The sequence below is a fragment of the Lontra canadensis genome, unplaced genomic scaffold (genome assembly GCF_010015895.1).
Source record: "Lontra canadensis isolate GAN:19392208 unplaced genomic scaffold, GSC_riverotter_1.0 scaffold80, whole genome shotgun sequence".
Classification (NCBI taxonomy): domain Eukaryota; kingdom Metazoa; phylum Chordata; class Mammalia; order Carnivora; family Mustelidae; genus Lontra; species Lontra canadensis.
The window spans coordinates 7,238,646-7,246,626 of record NW_022631074.1 but is presented as its reverse complement, the minus strand read 5'-3'; the positions used below and the strand labels follow the sequence as shown (position 1 = coordinate 7,246,626).

At 32.2% G+C, this 7,981-nt stretch overlaps 1 pseudogene; it reads right to left on the bottom strand.

Annotated features, from left to right (window-relative positions):
• Positions 1 to 5,055: 5,055 nt before the first annotated feature.
• LOC116882051 lies at positions 5,056 to 5,667 on the bottom strand (annotated as a pseudogene).
• Between the last annotated feature and the right edge of the window lie 2,314 nt (positions 5,668 to 7,981).

Genomic DNA, 7,981 nt, shown 5'->3' with positions numbered 1-7,981 from the left:
AAAATACACTGTTACATATCAAATAATAATTGACATTCACATGGTATTTCATAACATATATAGTATCTTCTTAATTCTCAGCTGGTCTTCTCACAGTTAAAAATGAGGTATATATTAATATTTTCTTTTCTTTGAAAGCAAATGAGATTAAAAATCATATAATAATAATATGCACACATATATGAAATTTGTAGGTGGTAGGACTTGGACTAAAATCCAGTACCATAACATAATAGTCTTTCCAGCAAACATCTAGAGAATTTTGAATAAAAAAAGAAATCTAAGGGTCATTTTTGTCATTTTTATATTTAGCTAAATGACTGTAACAAAGTAACATGATAACAGTGTGCTGGTTAAGTTTATTTTATAGTAATTTTTATAATTATTAATATTTAATATTTGTTTAATGTTTGTAACTGAAATTTGCCCGACTCCTTAATAGAATAATTTGTTAAATAAATATTTTTTAAGTTGTTGAAAATATTCATTTGAAATATTATATAAAATACCTTCCATACCTATTGGTGATAATAAAATGTTTTATTTTTCTATAACATATGATGACTGGCAGCATAATGAGTCATAACATATGTAAATGTTTTATAGTAAATGGAGAACATATATAGTTACTGAGATGTATTATTTCTTAATATAAATTTACAGGGGTCGACAAAGACATACTTACGTTTAACATAACTAATATCAAAGCATAAGTGAAGCTCCCTACTTTGTGATTAAGTTTAGACTAAGTTTAGTTGCTTAATGCCCATTGAAATTGTCAATAGAAAATGACTGTGGGTAGGAGGCTGTCCAAGATGGTAGCATAAGAAAACTCTGAACTCAATTCCTCCACAGACACACTAAATCTATACCCACAGACAGAGGAATTTCTCCTGAAGAAGAGCCGATGTTGACTAAACAGTTTTTGCATAACCAGCAACAGAGGGTACACACAGAAAAAGATAGGAGAGATGAAGACATGGTAGTGATGGCATCTCCACCCCCAATGTTATGACCTGCAGTAGGGAAGGATATCACTGAGGGGCCTGTGTGCAGACTTGCCCACACTCAGTCACAGGAGGGGGAAAAAAAGTGGTTTAAAGGGCAACTGGACCATAAATAAAGGAAATCATTTTACTAATTCTAGAGTGTCTGCCAAACAGGTAGGGAACAGCTGGAACTCTCTCCAGGGTCAAAGGCTCCAGCAAGCATCTTTTTTTTTTTTTAATGTTTCCCTTTCACCTTAATAATTTAGATAGGAGCAGGGTCCAGGTACTCTAGCCAGGCTTTGAGGGCTGCCTCAGCAAGCCAGGGGCTCCTACTTCACATCAGCTAGAGCCAACCTACCAATGTGACCCTGGCACAGCATACTGTGAAGACCTTTCAATACTAGACTGGATGATAAAAAATCACATGATGATCTCATTAGGTACAGAAAAAAACATTTGACAAGATTCAACATGCATTTATGATAAAAACCATCAACAAAGTGGGTAGAGAACGAACATACCTCAATATAATAAAGGCTATGAATGAAAAACCCACAGAGACCATCATATTTAATGGTAAAAAACTAAACAGTTTTCCTCTAAGATCGTGAAGAAGACAAGGATGCCCAGACTTGCCATTTGTATTCAACATACAATGGGAAGTCCTAGGCACAGCAAAAATGTAAAAGACATCCAAATTAGAAAGTAAGAAATAAAACTCTCACATTTTGGATATAACATTGTATTATATATATATATACATTGTATTTATATGTATATATAATATACATTATATATACATATATAAAAATATATATATGTATATATAATATACATTATATTTATATATATATTTATATATAATATACATTATATTTATATATGTATTATATATATATAACATTGTATATATATATATATAAAATCAAAGATTCTATCAAAAAACTGTTAGGACTAATAATTGAATTCATTCGACTGGCAGCATACAAAATTAACATGCAGAAATTGGCTGCATTTCTATATCCTAACAATGAGCTACCAGCAAGAAAAATTTTGAAAACAATCCCATTTACAATTTCATCAAAAAGAATTCAATACCTTGGAAAAAAATTAGCCAAGGAGGTAGAACACCTCTACAGATATACCCCAGAGATACTGAGGGTTTAATTCTAAACCACTGTGATTAAATGGGTATTGAAATAAAGTGAATAAAATAAACAATTTGCTTTCCCACTGCATGAAAAAGTTATGTTTACACTATGCTGTAAGCTATTAAGTGTGCAATAGCTTTATGTCTAAAAAAACAATGCATATACCTTAATTAAAAATACTTTGTTGTCCAGAAATGCTAACCATAATTTGACCTTTCAGGGAGTGGTAATTACTAATCATGGATCACCATAACAAAGGTAATCATATTAAAATTTTTTGATAAGTTGTGAGAATTACCAAAGTATGACATAGAGACACAAAGTGAGCAAATACTGCTGGAAAAATGGCACCACTAGACCTGCTTAATGTAGGATTGCCACAAACCTTCAATTGTACTAAATACAGTATCTCTGAAGTGCACTAAAGAAAAATACAATAATATGAGGTATACCTGTATGCTGAAAATTAGATAATCTTGATGAGAGATGTTGACTACACAAATAAATGGAAAGATACATTGTGCTCATGCATTGGAAGAAATAATATTAAAATGTGTATACTTCTGAAAGCAATCTACAGATTCAATACAATTAGCATCAAAATACCAATGGCATTTTTTACAGAACAAGGCAAAAGTATCCTAAAATGTGTGTGGAACCAGAAAAGATACCAAATAGCTAAAGCAATTTTGGGGGGAAAAAAAAAACTATATGTATAGTGCTCTCTGAATTCAAGCTGCTTCAAAGCTATAGAAATCGAAGCAGTGTGGGACTGGCACAAAAACAGACACATAAACCAATGGAATAAAGAGCCTGGAAATAAACCCTCATGTACATGACCAATTAATCTATGACAAAGGATACAAGAATATTTAGTGGGGTAAAGATAGTCTCTTCTATAAATAGTACTGGCAAAACTGGAAAGCTATGTGCAAAGAATCAAACTAGACCACTATTTTATAACTTTAAAACATAAATTCAAAATGGATTAAAGACTGGAATGTAAGATCTGAAACCATAAAACTCTTAGAAGAAAACACAGGCAGTAAACTTTTTAACACCCATGTGAGCACTACTTTTTGGACCTAGTATTTAACTATTGAACAAAAATTAACATAAAAAAATTATATTACATCAAACTACAAAGCTTTTGTACAGAGAAGGAAACAACAAAATGAAAAGACAAACTATTGAATCGGAGAAGATATTTGCAAACCATACATCCATTAAGGGGTTAATATCCAAAATATATAAAGAACTTGCACAGCTTCATATCAAAAAACAAACAACCTGATTAAAAAAATGGGGAGAAAATTTGAATAGATACTTTTTCAAAGAAACCATACAGATGATCAACAGAACATGAAAAAATTCTCAATAGCACTAATAATCAAGGAAATGCAAATCAAAATTACAGCGAGATACCACCTCTCCCCTCTCAGATTGACTATTATCAAAATGACAAAAAGTAAGTGCTGGCAAAAATGTGGAGAAAAGAAAAACCTCATATGCTATTTGTAGCAGTGTAAATTGACTCAGCTACTATGGAAAATAGTATGGAAGTTTCTCAAAAAATTTAAAATAAAGCTAACACACAATCCAGCAATTACACTTCTGAGCACTTATAAAAAGGAAATAAAAACACCAATCCAAAAAGGCATATGCACCCTTGTGTTCATAGCAGCATTATTTACAATACCCAAGACATGAAAGTAACCTAAATGTTTATCAGTAGACAAATGGATAAGCAACATGTGTGTGTGTGTGTGTGTGTGTGTGTGCTTGTGCATAGAATAAAGTATTAGTTAGCTGTATAAAAAAAAAGATTCTGACATTTGAGACAACATGGATAGATATAGAGAATATTTATGCTAAGTGAAATAAGTCAGATAGAGAAAGACAAATACCATATGATTTCAGTTGTATGTGGAGTTTAAAAATAAACAAGACAGAAACAGACTCATAGATATAGGAAACTGGTGCTTACCAAAGTTAGGGGATGGGTAAATAGGTAAAGAGGATTAAGACTACGAACTTCCAGTTTTAAAATAAATAAATCATAGGGATATAATATATAGCATAGGGGATACAGTCAATGATAGTGTAATAACTGTATGGTGACAGGTGGAAACTAGACTTATGGAGATCATTTCATCATGGATAAAAATATTGACTTACTATGATGCACTATTGACATAAACTAATAGGATACTACATGTCATTATACTTCAGTAAAAAATAGAAAATGACTGTAAATGATAAACTGCATCCATCATTCTGGACAAATGAAAACTAATATGAGTTTCTTTTTAAAATAGATTTTGTTGGGGCACCTGGGTGGTACAGTTGGTTAAGCATCTGACTCTTGGTTTTGGCTTAGGTCATGATCTCAGTGTTGTAAGATGAAGCCCCATGTGGGGCTTGATGCTCAGTGCAAAGTCTGTTTGCATTCTCTCACCTCTCCTTCTGCCCCTCCTACTCATGCTCACTTCCTCACTCTCTTAAATAAATAAATCTTTAAAAAAAATAAAATAGATTTTGCAAACTCACACCCATGAAAGTGGAAAAAAAAAAAAAGGAACAAATTCCATGAGGTCATTCTGAAATTATTTGTAATATATGCAATAGATAAACTTCAACCAATACTGTTTTTTGATGCCAACTGTGCTGTTTTCTTTTAATTTATAAAATATATTAAAAATGTTGCTGTTTATATTGATAATTATAGCCTACATAATAAAAAATGACAATAACTCTTTTTTTTTTTTGCCTCAAAATGTGACATTTATTCAAAGAAAAAGAAAAACAAAAATAATAAGATATCCATCCCTTGGCTCCCTTCCCTCCCCTCTCCTGCTCTTCTTCAGCCTTCCACAGACTGAACCCTGGGTAGGGCTAGGTACCAAGACAACCCCTCAAAGGAAATCAGCAACACTGACAAGAATCTCCTCAAAAAAGATGTTGTAGAAGGTCTCAACGTCTTGAAGAATCTTCCTGTCGTCTTCTGCCACCATGTTAATAGCAACACCCTTATAGCCATATCTGTCCAATGACTGATTCTGTGGATATAGTTTTCCTGTTCGTGGGAAGGTCATAGTTGATGACAAAAGAAACCTGCTGTACATCAATGACTCTGGCAGTCAATGTGCCATCAATACTCTGCTAGAGCCAGAGCAGAATTCCCTCATGATAACATCTTGTTCCATTTGGTCTGTATCTCTGTACATGGTGGATATGGTGAAGTCGCAGGTGTGCATCTTCTCAGTGAGCCAATCAACCTTCCCTCGGTTGTTGAAGAATATGACTGCCTGAGTGATGATCAGAGTTTCATACAAGTCACACAGTGTATTCAGCTTCCACTCCTCTCATTCCACACTGATATAGGACTGGTAGATAACCTCCCCCAGGGTCAACTCCTCTTTTTTGACCAGAATATGAATGGGGTTGAGCTTCTGCACCTCAGCAAGTACATTGGTCCCCCCAAGGTAGACATGGCAAGAGACACCCATGTAATTCTCTAAGGCCATGATTACCTTTTGTATCTCCTGAGCCAACTCTCTATTGGGTGCTAGGACCAAGGCCTGTGTAGCCCTTAGATCCAATTCAATCTGTTACAGAATCATCATGGAAAAGTGGCTTTTTTCACAGTCCTAGATTGGGCTTGAGTGATCACATCATAACCTTTGATACAAGGAAGAATGGCTCACTGCTGGATGGCAGAAGGCTTCCAGAACCATAGGCACAGATACCACTGAGAAGGGACTCAGAGAGGTTCATGTCATCAAAGCTATCAAGAATTTCATTCCAGTTACTCTCAATGACCCCTTTGGGCTCTAACTGGGGACATCGTCTCTGGATCAAAAATACTGACTCAAAGACATGATCCTTAGAAATTCAATCAACATATTTCTTAATATTGAATTGAAGGAAAATAAAAACAGAAGTAATAAATTTCTCATGATGGATGACAGAATATCATTAAACAAATTCTTAGAATGCACATAAATTTGCTAAAGCTCTACACCAATGATTAATTGTCTCCTACCAACTAAATGTTGATATAGGTGTTGCTATTAAGCACCAATTTTCATCTTAGTAACATTTTTCTCATATTCTCTACCAGATTATTTTTAAATGTTTTGCAAAAATTGAGATGACAAAATTATAGGCAAGTCACATTTCACTGATTGTGAAGATTCAACTCTTCTTATTTTAGGGACATATGTTTTTCTTTATCAATGAATTAATTTTTTAAATAACTTTTCTCAGATGCCCATGTAACATATAACCACTGACTTGTAAGAACTTCTTTTAAAATTGTCACTTTATGTTAGACATTTTGAATACCCTTTATTTACATATGACATAAACATGGCAAAATTTCAACATTACAAATGCACATGTAATATGTTGTACCAGTTCCCCTCAATAAAGGTAAGTGTGTTTATAAAATAATGGTGCCTATTTTCAGAAAAGATAAGTGTGTCATATATATATATATATATATACACATATGTGTATATACATATTCCTATTTATCTATTGAGGCATCTCTCTAGACATAACTATTGATAGAGTTTGAATAAAATGGTATCTTAAAATACACATCTTCATATGAATTCATTTTTTCACTTTACAATATATTTTGAGTATTTCAAATATGTTCTGATGTGGATAAATCACTATTAATGATAAAATATTCTTCTTGGGGTGCTTGGGTGGCTTATTTGGTTAAGGGGTATGGGACTCTTGATTGTAGCTCAGGTCATGATCTCAGGTTTGTGGATCCAGCCTCATGTCAGGCTTCACTCTCAGCAGGAAATCTGCTGATATTCTCTCTCTCCCTATCCCCTCCTAAAGTAAATAATTTTTTTTAATATTTCATCCTGGATATACTGTATTTCTGTAAATTATTTAATTAGCTTACTGGCATTTGAATAATACTATTCAAGAATTTCCTACCACAAATATGTCTGCAATATGTCTAATTACTAATTGTTTTTTAAAAATGTTTTGGTTAAAAATTAAACTACAACCTAGATTAAAACATAACAAGGTTTTGTATTATACTGTGTTTATGTGTGTGTGTATGTATGTTTGTGTATGTATGTGTGTGTTTGTTTATAGAAGAGGATTAAAAAAGGAGATAAAACTAAATAGGTACTAATGTCTTTGCAGAAAGTAAAATTGATCAAAGAAACTTCAACTTTAATTTAAAAATTTGATTAATATTACCTGTCAAATATGTACCTAAAATTAATAAGAAAATTTTAAAGTAGAAATGTAGGTTTAAATATCTTAACAAAATGAACCAATGAAAACTAAAATCACCAAAATGTAGGAAATGGAATGTATAAAACAAGCAAATAAAATAATGACAAATAGGACAATATAAAACAAAAATAAATGTTTTCAAATTCATCAAAAATCAGTATGCATATAAATGGTTTAAGCCTACTGATTAAAGCACACTAGTAGGTTTAAGCCTACTGATTAAAGCACACTACCTTTGCATTAGAATCTTACTGTCTCCTCTCTAAGGTTATATATATTTTTGCACAACAGCATTTTAAAACAAAATGATGAAAAAGTTTAAAAATAAACAGAATGGAAAGATCAACTAAGTATACATGCCAAAATTAAAGTGGGTGTCATATTATTTATGTTGGAAGAACTAATCAAGTTTTTAAGATATATAGCTTTGAAAAAACAATGAGTGTTAGAACACAGGAAAAAATTAAGAAAACAGTAAAATGTGTATATATATAAATATATAAGTATATATATATATAAGAGATATATATATCTTATATATATAAGAGAGATATATATATCTTATAT